We start from the raw sequence: 15,062 nt of genomic DNA on the forward strand, positions 1-15,062 counted from the left end.
GCTTGCCAGACAGACAGAGAGAGACATAGAGACAGAAAGCGAGAAATCACCCCCCAGGGGGATGGTCACGCCACAATCCCTTCTCCATTCTCTTCTCTTCTCGGGATCTTGGGCACGCATGCACACACACCTGGCGTGAGTTTTAAGCCACCGGGTCCGGGACACGAACCGCGGTCCACTACGCGGGATTCCAGTGACATAGCCATTATGCTAACTGCTGGTTCCCAATCTGTTTTTTGGTGGAATATATAAATGCTAACAATTTTTGTATATTGATTTCACATTCTGTCACCTTATTGAATTCGTTTATCGCTTCTAGGAGTTTTATTATGGATTCTTTTGGATTTTCTATCAGTAATCATGTCATCTGAAAATAGAATTAACTTCATTTCTTCTTTTCCTATTTGAATGCCTTTTATTTTACTCTCTTGTCTGATTGCATTGGCAGGATTCCCAATACCATGTTGAAAAGAAGTGAGGAAAGTGAGCAGCCTTATCTTGTTCCAGTTTTTAGTGGAAAAGCCACATTCAATATGGTGTTGGCTATGGTTTGTTCATACATGGCTTTCATGGTGTTCAGTAATATCCATTCTTTGTTGATTTTGCTGTGGGTATTAATCATGAAGAGATGTTGTATCTTATCAAATGATTTTTCAGCCTCTCTAGGTATAATTATTTTTTAAAATTTTTTCTGTTAATGTGATGTATTTCTTTTTTCTCTTCTTTAAATTTAAAAATTTTTAAAAATATTATTCATACATTAAATTGCTATACATCATGTAGATTGTGAAGAGACTTTACCCAGCACAATATACACGTCAGTCCAGCCTAGTTGAGATTATTATTCACATCCTTGTCATCAGATAATAAATATTATCTGTGTACCACAAGTGTCTTATCTTTCCATTTTCCCCCCAAGTTTCCTTTCCTATGCTCTTCCCCTCCCACACTCTCTTTCCACTTTGTCTCTAGTGTCCATTCCAATTGTTAATACTTTTATGTTCTCCAGTCTTTCCATCTCTACTGTAGAGTGTGGATTATTTTTTTTTGGTTATGTTCTTGTCTGCTTAGGGGGCAAGGTGATGGAGGCTTCAAAGAATGAGTTTGGGAGGGACTCTTCCTTTTGGGTCCTTAGAAATAGTTTGAGGAGAATTGGAGTTAGTTCTTCCTTAAAAGTTTTGTAGAATTCAGAAGTGAAACCATCAGCACCTGGGCTTTTCTTTGTTGGGAGACTATTCATTACTGATTCAATCTCAGGACTTGCTATTGGTCTATTTAGGATTTCTATTTTTTCACAGTTCAATCGAGGTAAGTTATTAGGTGTCCAGAAATTTGTCCATCTCAACTAGATTTTCTTGTTTGTTGACATATAGTTGTTCAGAGTATTCTCTCATGATCTTCTTTGTTGTATCTGTTGTCATATTGCCTGCTTCATTACTGATTTTTATTTATCTGGTTTCTTTCTCTGTTTCTCTTGATTAGACCAGCTAACAGTGTGTCAATTTTGTTTATCCTCTCAAAAAACCAACTTTTGTTTTTGTTTGTTTTCTGTGTAGTTCTTTTATTCTCTATTTTATTTATTTTAGCTGTAATATTTACTATTTCTCTTCTTCTTTTATTTTTGTTGTTGTTGCTTTTCTAGTTCCTTTAGATGCAATATTAAGTTTATTTATTTGCCACTTTTCTGTTTTTTCTTGTGAACACTAATTGCTATAAACTTCCCTCTCGTGACTGCTTTCACTCATAACCCATACGTTATTGAGACTTGTGTACTCATTATCATTAGTTTCCATGAATCTTTTCGTTTCAATCTAAATTTCTTCAGTAGTTGTGAAGTCATTCAGGAGTAAGTTCTTTAGTTTCCATGTATTTGTGTGTTTGTGAGGGTTCTTTCTGTAATTGCTTTTAAGTTTAATTCCATTGTGGTCAGAAAAATATTGGATATAGTTTCTATACAGTTAAATTTGTAAAAACTTGTTTTGTGCCCTATCATATGGTCAATCTTCAAAAATCTTCCATGTGAGTATGAGGAAAATGTGTATTTTGTATTTGTTGGGTGCAATGTTCTATAGATGTCTGTCAAGTCTGCTTGGTTTATGGTGTCATTTAGTTTCCATGTCTTTTTGTTTATTTTTTGTCTAGGTGATCTGTCAAGAGGTGACAGTGGGGTGTTGAGATCCCTAAAAATTAATGTGTTACAGACTCTCTCTTTTTAGATATAGCAGCCCTTATTTCACATATTTTGGGGATCCATCGTTAGGTGCATAGATATTTATAAGTATTAGGTCTTCGGGCGAATGAGTCCTTTTAGTTCTACAATGTCTTTCTTTGTCTCTTACAGTTTTTGCCTTGAAATCCATTTTGTTTGATATCAGTATCCCAACTCCAGTACCTTTTTTGTTTATATGTTTTTATTCACAGAGACTCTTTTTTCAGCTCTTTCACTGTCAGGCTATATGTCTTTATCAGTGAGGTAATATCTTATAAGCAGCATATAGAAGACTCCTGTTGTTGTTTTCATTCAGCCAGTCTGCATCTTTTAATTGGAGAATTCAATCTGTTGCATTCAATATTATTATCAGCATTATCAGACTTACCCTTACCATTTTATTGGTTTTTTTTTTTTTTTAGTCATTTAGTGTTCTTTTACTTCTATTCATCGCTCTTTCATTTTTCTCATATAGTATTCCCTTCAATTGTACTTTTGAAGTGCTGGTCTAGTATTGATAAATTCGTTCAGTTTTTGTTTATCTGAGAATGATTTTATTTCTCCTTACCATTTGAAGGATAATCTTTCCAGGTATAGTATTCTTAGTTGAAATTGTTTTCTTTTAGCATTTGAATATGTCTTCCCATTATTTCCTTGCCTACATTTTTTTCAGTGAGAAGTCTGATGTTAGCCTACCAGGATAACATTGATAAGTAAGTTGACACTTCTCTCTTGCCATTTTTAGAATATTGTCTTCATCTTTGATTTTTATCAATCTGGTTATGATATTCCTGGGGCAGGGGGACTTCTTATATTGATTATATTTGGCACATTTCATATTTTCTGGATCTAGATGTTTGCATGTTTCTTTAGATTTAGAAGGTTTTCACATAGTATTTCATGCAAGAGGTTTTCTATACTTTTACCAGCCTCTATGCCTTCTGGGATATTTATTATACAGATTTTTGGGTTTAATGGTGTCTGGTATTTCCTGTATGTTATCCTCATTTTGTTGTTGTTGCTGTTATTTTTTCATTCTTTCTGGTGGTTTTGTCTACATCAGAGACTTTCTCTTCAAGGTCAGAGATTCTTTCTTCTGCATGATCCAATCTGCTATTAATGCTGTCAAGGGAGAATTTTATTTCTTATGTTGTTTTCTTCATCTCCAGAAGTTCTGTTTTAATCCTTTCGGTGTTGTTTATTTCTTTTTTTAGAAAAGAATTATTTGTTCAGTTTTATTTATTCATTCATTTAAAAAAAATATTGACCAGAGAGAGACACACAGAAAGAGAGAGAAAAGAAAGTAAGAAAGCAAGCCACCAGGTTTAGAATTTGAACCATGGTTGGCCATGTGGGAGTGTCCAGTGCCTTAACCACCACATCGCCTGCTGGTTCCCGGGGTTGTTTATTTCTTTATGAAATTCCTCCTTCATGTCATGGAACAATTTTTTTATTTCCTTGAATAGATTGTCTTTTTTCTTACATCTCATTGAGTTTTGGCACAATGAATATTTCAAATTCTTCTGACATTTCTGTGAATTCTTTTGTGCTATCTATTGTTGATGAGGAGTTGTGTTCCTTTGGCGAAGGTATGTCTCTTTTTTCTCATATTTCTTGTATCTCTTTGCTGGTTTTTAGTCATCTAATGACATACTCACGCCTTCCATTTTATGGAGCACATTCTGTAGTGTTGGGGGGCTGGAAGGAGAATAGCACAAGTTTCTGGAAGAGGGCCACATCTTTTGGATCACAGCAGGATTTATGTAGCTGGCTTCAGGTGGTTGGCTCCTCTCTCAACCTTTTGGGTCCAAATGTAGCTGGGGTTGAGCAGGAGAGAAGTATCTTCAGAAACACCAGTTGTGTGTCACACTAAGTGCACAGCCTGGGTACTGCAGTTTGTTTGTTTGCTTAATTTTTCAAAGTATTTTTAAAAAGAATTATTTATTTAATTCTATTTGTTATTATTATTATTATTTAATTTGACCAGACAGAGACAGAGAGAGAGAGAAAGGGAAAGTAAGAAAACAAGCTGTCAGGTCCAGTACTTGGCCATGTGGGAATTCAGCATCTTTAACCACCATGCCACATGCTGGCCCTGGGTACCAGCTTCTAAAGGCATACCTGGATGATTGGGAGGCACCAGTGGGAAGATCAGAGCTGCTGTGTAGTTTGTAGCTCTCACTTATTCTTGGTTTAGTCTTTCAGGGCGGGTAGGACTCAGTAAGCAAATGGAAGGGTGTGTGACCTGAGGACTGCAGTTTCTAAAGGCACACCTGGGGGCTCAGGAGGCACCAGTGAAAAGATCAGAGCTGCTATTTGATTTGAAACCCTCTTGTTCACTCCTGTTCACTCTTGCAGAGTGAGTGGAACTCAGGGAACAAATGGCATGGTACAAAGTCTGGGTACTGCAGTTTCTAAAGGCACACTCCATAAGGAGAAACCGTGGCAAGTCTTTCTCTGCTATCAGGGAGGAGAATGAATGCTTTCTTTTATGGACCTAGGCCTTCATAGTCCTAAAGCTCCTGGTACGCCTTTTCAGGTAGGTCCAGCTCCAGAGACTGGCTGGGCCCAAATGCCACTGTTGTCATCACCATTGATGCTGACACTTGGTCCTGCTGCAGCCAAGGAAACATTAAACAGTCTTTGTTGCTGGGAAGAGATTGCCCCTCTGTAGGCTAACCAGTTCTTAGGGATAGGCCAGGGCCCAGCCAGGAGCCTGGCCTTGATGTGCAAGCAAGAGATCCGGAGCCACATCTCTTCCATCTGGCTCAGATACTCAGGAGGAAATATCTTTCTGCCTTAATTGCTTTAATCACCCAGGGCCAGGTACCGGGTAACTAGAGTCCTCTCCTATACTTCCAAGCCCACTGGAATTATTTAAGTTACCCCATCCATAAGTGCTCACCTGCCCTGCCTTGCTTTTCCTTGGAAACCTCAATTAAAGCCCTGACCATAGCAGTTCTCTCTTCTGCATGCTGGCATTTTTCTCATGTGACCCTAAAAGGTGTACTGTGCTCCCTGCTTCTAGAACCTGGGAGCATAGGAAACTTTGCTTTCTCCTGAGGTTCTCCTCTTTTGGCAGAACCTAAATGATCATTCATAAAAGAATACAAAACACAAAAACATGACCCTCAGCAGACTCTCATCTGGGACTCTCAGTGGTTTGCAAGAGATAGCAAGTTTGCCTACTGGAAACCAGAAGAGCTGAGTGCTAGTGGTGGGGTTGAAGATGTAAAGGTCCTTCTAAACCCTAGGACACCGCAGAACCATTTCTGTGGGACAGGAAGAGATGGCAGGATGAGGTGAGAAGGGGGTTTAGTGGTGAGAAACAAATAGGCATCACTACTTATTATTAGCCTATTATGCAATAGATTGCTGTTTACTGCTTCTTTTAAGAAAACTTGCTATGACACATAGTGGTCAGCACCTCCTGACACTCTGGGACCTGGTATCCAGGCCTGGTTGCCATTCAGGGTGTGAGAACTCCAATGTGTGTTGGGCTGTGGCTAGAGTTAAGCCAGGGCTTCGTAGAATGGCCATCTCAGTAGGACATTTCCTGAAGGATGCTGTGTTCCTGTAATGATTTCACCATAGATCAAGGTTTCTCAACCTTGTCACTATTGACATTTGGGGCTGCATATTTGTTGTGGGGGATGTCCTGAGTGTTATAGGATGTTTGGCAGCCCCTCCCTGTTCCCACTGGTGGCAACCCAAATGTCCCCAGATGTTGTCAAATATCCTCTGGGGGCCAAAATCAACTCTGGCTGAGACCCACTGTTATAGGTGAACAAGAATAATACATTAATTTTTAGATGCTCTGGAACTTGGACTGTGTGAAAACACAGGACCTTTATGTGAGGGTATATGGCCAAAATTACCCAGGAATTCCAAAGTAGCATGGTCTCTTCCTTATCCTTTGCAGCTTTAGTCTCCCAAGATGGCCAGGCAGGACCTTACCAGAATGACCCTATCTCCTGAACCTTGACCTTTCTCTGTTTCCCAGGGTCCTTCTCAGACCTCCCATACCCAGTTTTATTCTAGATGCATCCATCTGCCTTAGACCCTGTTGCCATCTTCGACAATACTCCTAGCATGGATCACCCTTTAAGTTCCCTCAGCTGCGGTTCCCTAAATTGACCTAGAGATCACCCTTTTCAGCTCATCCAGAGCCTGAGTCACTGCCTAGCCTACATATACTAGTATACTACATATGCCTAGTCATATACTCCAGAGTGTGCCTCAGTGTGGTAGGAGCCATTGGGACCAATGTCCAGTGCTCTGCTATGACTGCATGATGAACATTCTTTCCCTGGCATGTGCAGATGCTCTGTGGATTCAAACAGCAATGACATCACTGAGTCTTATGAAAAAAGAAGTGTATTCCAGGAACTAGACAGTGCACAATAGTGGGAGGTGCTAGAAAGTAATGGTTTGAAAAGAGAAGTTGAAGCCTCTGACCAAGGTCTTGAACTAGCCCTGGGGTAGGTGAATGAGTTAGAGCTTTCTGGGAAGCCAGCTCTTCCAGCAACTGGAGTGGGACTGCAAGAGGCAGACATGAAAGTCTACAGAAGGTTATGGCTCTCATGGGTGTTCTTGGAGTTCGTAGTCAAGTGTCTGTGGTGGCCTTGGAGTTGCTGTTGGTCAGTAGGCTCAGTAATGGAAAAGGAGAGCTGATTTACTGTGGAGAAAAGCAGAACTCAATAAGAGTCCATGCACCTCCACATGCGCCTCACCTCTAAGCCAACAACCCCTGGGGAGAAAAGGTTGCTCATTCATCTCTGCCTCCCAAATTCTACACACATTCACATGTGTTAAACGTGGTGCATTCTGGAAGGTCATTCTGGGAAATGTAGTGCCTAGAGTGGAAATGAGTTGCAACTAGAAGGATCAAGCATGAGGAGTTTTGAAGCTGGTGCTCCCTTTTTTTCTTTTATTGCTGCTGCTAATCCACACTTCTTACTCTCACATCATCTATATCTTGGTGACTAGTAGACACTTTCATTTTTTGCATCCTATTACCCATTCTATGATTCTTTCCTGACATTTGGCACATTTAAATGTGTTCCTCAAAGAAGCAAAGAGCACAAGCCAGCCATGCACCATTGGCTGCTAGTTCTTGAGGGAACCAGCAAACAGCTGTTCTCTGGCCTTGGGCTTCTTCTGAAAATGCAGTTTAATGGTGGAGCAAGGTCATGTGGGAAAGAAATGTATTTGTGATATGCTCAAGCTGGTGAGTGGGACTTTAGTCATTCATTTCAGGTGCTAGGAAAGAAATATTGCTGAAATAACTCTATTCACAGTGGTCGTTGGTTGTATTTTCCAATTTACAAAACTGAAGACTGAATTTAAAGTTACTAGTGTGCACCACTAGCCCTGTGTGGAGATGGGTAGCAGCTGTTAGGGATGTTACAGTCAATTAATTGTTGTGTTTTCACATAGCTTGGTGGGAAGCAGTGGAGGGGAAAAGTGCTGGAAATGGCTTTTAAAAATGAGCAGGCCAGAGCAACGCATTAACCTCCCTCTGTGCATCTTCAGGAGCCTTCTGGGTATGGCGCATACCACCACCAAGCCATCATTGTTGTGGGTCATTCTAAACACATTCAGGGTATGGACAGTCTAAGAGCTTCTGACTCAGTGGAGAGAGGGCTATGGGAGATGGGGTGAGTGGTCTCTTGAGAGCTATCAGAGAAAAGGAGACAGAAGAAAGTAGGGAGGACAAGAGGCTCAGAAATGTGCAGAGCAGGGAGTGTACAACCTGAAGTGGGTGGGTGCAGAGAAAATGATGCATCGTCTGCTTGGTAATAAAACTGCAGTTCTCGTGGCACTTGATCTCCGAGAATGCTCATACACTCAAATATTCACTTTGCTAGTAAAATCTGTGTCCTCCACTCCACCCAGTCAGCCAAAGAAGGCAATGTTGTGTAATTAAAGAAATAGCAATATCAATATTAATAATGAGTGCATAGTAAACATTTATTATGTGTTGGGGATTATTCTAAATATATTACATGAACAAAGGGAATTCATAAAGTTCGTGAAAATGGAGTTAAAAGATTATTTATTTTGGTGCAAAAATTTGGAAAGTCATGCATTGTTTTTTCATAATCACATTTTCCATGAGCTTTTGGAAGACATTTGTGTTAGTTCCTTTAGCTCTCACAGCCCTGGCTGCTGGTCCCATAAGGAGCTCATTACCAAGATGCAGAGATGTTGACAAAGAGAAGTTGAATAACATGTCCAGGTGGCAGGGATAGTGAGTTGTTTTATGCAGAGATTAAAAGCATTGACTTTGAATACAGGCCACGAACTGCTAGATGTTCGATCTTGTACAAGTTGATATATGTTAATTAGTTTTAGTTTTTCATCTATGAACTGGGACTAATAATTCCTCCTATATCTCAGAGTTTTGAGGAGGATAGAACATGATCATGACATGCACATGCCTGGTACATAAGAAGAACTCAATACATGGTCTACTATTATTATTCTTACTCCTAGGATAGTTTAAGTCTTTCCCACTCCAGCTGCTTTCTTTCCCCTTGCATACCCACAGCATTGCCATCTAAAACCTGTGTGTGTGTGTGTGTGTGTGTGTGTGTGTGTGTGTCTGAATACGCCTGTTTCTGGTCCCCTGAGGATGAAGAGAGATGGAGAATTAGAGCAGCCACTCAAAACTCAGTCTGGCAGGGGGGACTATGCCATTGGCTGTAGCATCCCTAGGGTAGCATCTGCCCGCCACTTTTTGTTTGTTGATTTATTTTGATTTGACACACAGGGCCAGATGGCTGGGGGGAGGAAGTTGATAAGAGTCAATATTTGGTGACACGTGAATAATGCACTTTTGGAATTAATCAGCCTTGTCATTTTGGGCAAGTTGCCATGGCTCTGGGGAGTCATGTGCCTTGTATAAGTCAGAGTAAAGGGGTTGCATTGTATTGCTGCTCATTGCTTTTCTCTAGCCAACGCTTCTCAAAGCATCTCGGTTCCCATCAAGGTCATGGTCTCAAGTACCTGAGGTACTGCCAATGGTGAGAGGCCCACCTCTACCCTTGGATGATAGAGTGGCTTTTCTGTTTCTCTCAAGCATTACATGCCTTTTAAGGCAGTGTCTCAAAAACCAATGAAAGAATTTGGGAATCAAAAGAATTACCAGCATTTTATTTGTCATTAAGTACATTAAAAGGAAAAGGGGGTAAAAATCATTACTATTTTATAAAGAAAACTTTTTTTTAGAGAGAGAGATTTTTGCTCTAGTGCACGTGTGCTCCCTGGAGAGACGGAGGGAAAGGAGTGCGCGTGTGCTCTGTGGAGAGACAGAGGCAAAGAGAGACAGAAAGTGAGAAATCACCCTTGCACCCTGAGGAGTGGCCATGGCACAGTCTCTTCTCCTCCATTCTCCTCTTAGGATTTTGAGTATGCACACACATGCACCTGGCATGAGTTTCAAGCTGCCAGGTCTGGGACTCAGAGCACGGTCAGAAACATGGGAGTCCAGCTCCCTAACCACTATGCCAAATGCTGGCCCTTATAAAAAGGAATTTTAATACCAAACAGTAGGCAGGACACAATTTCAGAATAAAGATAATTCTTTAAAAGAAGACATTTAGTTTAACACAAAACCTCTTCATTTTTTCTTTTCTCATTTCATTGATGACTGGTAAAAACTTCCTAACAGATTGATCCAGGAACACAACAGTGGATGTCCCTCTTAGATCCATCTTCAGGAGGAGAATGGCTTTAAGCATCAATCACCTGACCTTGGTCAGCTGCTTTCTTTGTGTCTACCTTCAGACCAAAGGTCAGACCGCAGACTGTGGTCAAGCCATTAAATGAACAACTGCTACCCTGGGAAACCTCTCACAAGACAGCTATCAGGCTTTCTTCAAGCCAACACTTCTAGATAAGCCCTGTTCTTTGCACTTTGTAGACAGAAGTCTTTCTTTGTCAGCTGGCACGTAGACAAAGGGGGCAGCTCCAGAGTCCAGGAAGAGACCAGCTCGATGTGCTGTGTGCACTGCCGCCACGACCATTGAGTGCCCTGAGCAGGATCAGACCTACCTGGAACCAAAGTCCCAGGTGGCTCTTCCGTCTGCCCATCAATTAGCTCTGCTGCTGAGTCTGGCAGATACCCCAGGAGAATCAAAGTGCTTTGTATGAGTTGATTCAGGAGGCAAAACAAGCCACATCAAGCCTCCATTTGTCCTAAAATAATAGCTAAGAGCAGGGGCTTTGATCGCAGTGTCACTACGTAATAGACAGCCCTAGCGACAGGTATGTGAGTGGGATTACCTTTGAGTGGCTTTCAAAATGCCACAGATTCTGCAGCCAGAAATTAGGTCTTAGCAGTTGAGAAGGAGCCAGAAAGGAGTCATGGAACTTTTCTCTCTTCTCTAAACACTCTAGGCCTCTTATGCTCCAAGCTGTTGCTTGAGCTGCTATCCTGGCAGCCCAAAGTGTCCTTCTCCCCTATCTCTGGCAAACATCCATCCTCTAGAAATCAACCCAAACAATAAAGCTGGCTCTCAACCCTTTCATCATCAAACCCCCTTTTATTAGTCTACTCCATAAGTCCCATATTTTGAAAGATTATCTCCCATATAAACAGCATTTATCAAGAAATAAATTAATTAACCAAAGTCTTACAGAACTGCCAAGCTGAATGTCCAATCAACGAATAACTACACTGTGTCAGTCTACTTCTAGCCCAAAGCAAAGAAGCTTAATGTCTCTAGCAGGCTGGGGCGGCCTGATCTCTGGTAACTGCAACTTCAGGTAGGCTTTCTGGCAAAAAATAGCCAGAGGAATCCAATGATTGTGTTCTAGACTCCTTGGTAGTCTGAGGGCACTTAGATGTGAATTGTCAATCTAACCTCAAGCCTCATTTTTCAAAAGTATAGTATATGTTGGAACAAACGGGCAGAGAATTGACATTTACTATACTTCCATCATGCACAGGACATTGTTCTAGGCCCTTCCACATTGCTCTCACAGTGATCTCATTGAGAAATCATAGGATATTGATAATGTCTTGGTCCACTCTTGCATTGCTAACAGGAATATCTGAGTCTTCCTGACTTATAAAGAATCAAGGTTTATTTGATTCATGATTCTGGTGACTGAAAGTTCAAAGATATGTGACTAGAATCAGGCTGGCTACAATATGGCTGACAGAGTATGCTGGTGTGTGCAGAGAGAGAAAGATAGAGGCAACCAGCTTCCTTTTATAACCTACTTTTGTGAGAACAAACCCTTTCTCATAAGAGCTAGAACTCAGTCTCTCACAAGACAGCATGAATATATTCATGAGACTGATGCCTTCATGATCCAACCACCATGATTTAATCCCTGCCCACTAGGCCTCACCACCTTCCAACACCATTACACTGGGACCAAATTTCAAAGCATGGACCTTCGGGTTGCTGGACTCCCATGTAGTCGACCACGGTTCGCGTCCTGGACCCAGTGGCTTAAAACTCACACCGGGAGCAGGTGGGTGCTTGCCCAAGATCTCGAGAGGAGAATGGAGGAGAAGAGATTGCGGCATGGCCATCCCCCCTGGGGGGTGATTTCTTGCTTTCTGTCTCTCTGTCTCTCCCTGGCAGGCACTCGTGCCCTATAGCAAAAACCTATCCAAATAAATAAATAAATAAATAATCATGGACCTTTGGGGAACAAACCATTATCTGAACCACACAGATAGGCAATACCATCATATCACCCTTATTTCACAGAAGAGGAAACTGAGATGAGAGGAAGTAATTTTTAAGGGCATGTAAATAGTATGTGGCAGAGTTTGTAAACTGATGTAGATTTGTCTGTTAACAGTTTTATTGCAATATAATCCACATATCACACAACTCAGCCACTTAATGTGTGTAATTCAAAATTTTTTGCATAATCAGATATATGCAACTATCACCCCAATCCATTTTGGTGAATTTTTATCATTTGTTAAAGAAGCTCCATAGCCATCACAGTCATTCCTCAATTTTCCTAAACTTCTCGAAGTCCCAGGTAACCACCAAACTATTTGCCATCTCTGTGGGTGAATCTGCCTATTCTGGACACTTTAAGTTAAGTGGATCCCGAGTTTTAGACTCTGAAATCCACATGTTCCAAGCTTATTCCCAGGAATAAAGGCAGATTACAAATCCTATAATAACTTTATAGACTGTTTCTGATGTTACTTTGAAAGTACACAATTCATGGGAACAAGCGGTTAGCATAATGGCTATGTCGCTGGACTCCCACGTAGTCAACCATGGTTCGGGTCCCGGACCTGGTGGCTTAAAATTCACGCCAGGCGCGTGTGTGTGCATGCCCAAGATCCCGATAGGAGAATGGAGGAGAAGGGATTGTGGCGTGACCATCCCCCTGGGGGGTGATTTCTCGCTTTCTTTCTCTCTGTCTCTCTCTGTTTGTCTGGCGAGCGCACGCGCCCTATAGCGAAAACCTCTCCAAAAAAAAAAAAGTACACAATTCATAAACTCTTCGTGTTTGAAGCACATAAAAATATTATGCCATCTCATATACTTGAATTTGAATGGCTGTGCTTCCCATTCTCAGACTGCTTTGCCAGCCAACCAACCAACTCTTCGAGAGCAGAGACCTCTCTCCCTCAATTTAGCCGTCTCATCATTTTGCTGTGATTTGGGTCACTTACTACCTTCAAGGTACCTGCTGTGCTTGCCTCTCCGGGTTTTAAGGGTTCTGGCCTAGTGGTATAAGGTTCCCTTCTACCTTACACCCTTCTGTACTTCCTGGCCCTCCTGCACAAATCTTCTTCACCTTTCCTTGTCTGCAAACTGCCTTTAGCAACATGATTTATTTTCCTGCCACAGACAGTGGGGATGTTTAACACCCATATCTAATAACCTTCCATACCGAATTCCTTTCTTGCATTGCCTCTCAGTTTCAGGTTTTATTTTCCCAAGTGATTAATTATGCTGGGTTTGTCCCTTTGTATCTTCAGGGTCTGTTCCAAAAGCCTGTCTTGAGAGCACATGTTTGGCTTGAGCCTTAGGTGGCAGTGAAAATGACTCACATTCTGCAGCTGAGACAGGTCAGGACAGACATGAATAGACCTCCTATAAACTGGCACTCCACAAGCATTATCAGCTCTTTGTTCGTTCATTCATTCGTTTACATTTTTTTTAGAGAAAGATTTTTTTTTTCTTTTTTATTTCTTGTTATAGGGCACATGCACTTACCAGAGGTACAGAAAGCAAGAAATCACCCACTGGAGGGATGGTCATGCTGCAATCCCTACTCCTGCATTCTCCTCTCAGGATCTTGGGCATGCATGCACACACACCCAGTGTGAGTTTCAAACTACTGGATCTGGGACCTAAAACTGCATGGGAGTCCAGCAACATAACCATTATGCCATCTGCTGGTCCCTCATTCATTCACTTTTTCACCTGTGTGCTGAGCAGCCTTAGCTTCCCAAGTCCTGTGGCATATGGGACATCCTGACTCCTCATCCAGTGCTCTTTCCACTGGCCCAGCTTCTTATTTGGGGAATAAGCACACTTGGGGTGCCAGACGTGAGTTTCAGTTGGGGTTCACTGAGCTTGTACATAATTATGCAGCTTTCCTGTGTAGTGTCATAGTTACTGAATGTTTCAGGAGGGACTTTTTGTATTAAAAACAAGGACTGATCTATTATGGAGAAGAATTTAAAATGTTTATGATTTTTAAAGATAAAATTTGAGACTTCAAAGACATTTTGGTCTTCCCAGAACTTCTTTGGCTTGCCCACCCACCCCCTGACACACACACACATATCAGACACATACTCAGACCAGTTTCCAAGGGATAGTCACAACCCTTGGATAAGCAATGGGCTTCTGGGCCCTGGGAGACGAAGGAATCTATGCATTCTGCTTCTCATATTATTCAGTTTGGAAAGCTTGTAGACACGTCCACAGTATGAATTTTGAACAGGGCCTGTTTCTGGGTTTCTCTGACAGGCATCACACTGGAGGTCCAGGCCACCATTGAACTCCAGCAGGAGCTGAGGGACGAATCTTCTTCAGTGAACCTGGCCTCTAAATGGTATTTTGTTAACACAGCACTGGGCCCTCTCCCGGATGAGCAGATGCTCTGCTGGAGATGCTGGAATGACCAACGAGCAGTGGGGTTGGCACCTGTTTATCGACTGGTCAGAGCCCATGTTTAGAATTTAAATGTCTTGAAAATCATGACTAAGCAGTCTTTATTCTTAATAACTCATCCTATTACATGATCCTTAATGTCTGCCTGCTTCTCCTGAGTATTTCTAGGCTCCCTCCCTCAGATGATCAATGTCTAATTTCAGACAGGACGAGAGGAATCAAAACATGGAAGGCACTAAATGGTCTACCTGCTGCATTGGGAGGTCACAGCGAATAGACCTATTAGTTCAGTAACAATGTCCTGAATATGTATAGAGCTGAAATCCTTCATCAAAGGGATACTTTTACTATTTTAATCTCCATGTGCCCCAGTTAAGGAAACAATGCCATATCACAGGATAGATGACATCATTTCCGTTGTGATTATTTCTATATATCACTGCCAGCTCAACCTTAAGATCAGAATATAAGTCACAGACATTAGAAATAGAAGGAAATGAAAGATCATCTGGATTCAGCCAGTGCAATAACATAAGAATGGGTCTGTTAGTGGGAAAGATGTAATCTCTTTTTAAAAAAATCAATTCAGTTTTAGAAAGAACTGTGAATCTGAGGTGATTTCTCCTTCTCCTTTAGGATTATCAAGATTCATTTTCCTTTCTTTTCTTTTGGTGTTTTTTACCATCTACATCTCAGAATGTGTGTGTGTGTGTGTGTGTGTGTGTGTGTGTATGTGT

This window comes from Tupaia chinensis, unplaced genomic scaffold, assembly GCF_000334495.1.
Source record: "Tupaia chinensis unplaced genomic scaffold, TupChi_1.0 Scaffold000063_1, whole genome shotgun sequence".
In the NCBI taxonomy this organism is placed as follows: Eukaryota; Metazoa; Chordata; class Mammalia; order Scandentia; family Tupaiidae; genus Tupaia; species Tupaia belangeri.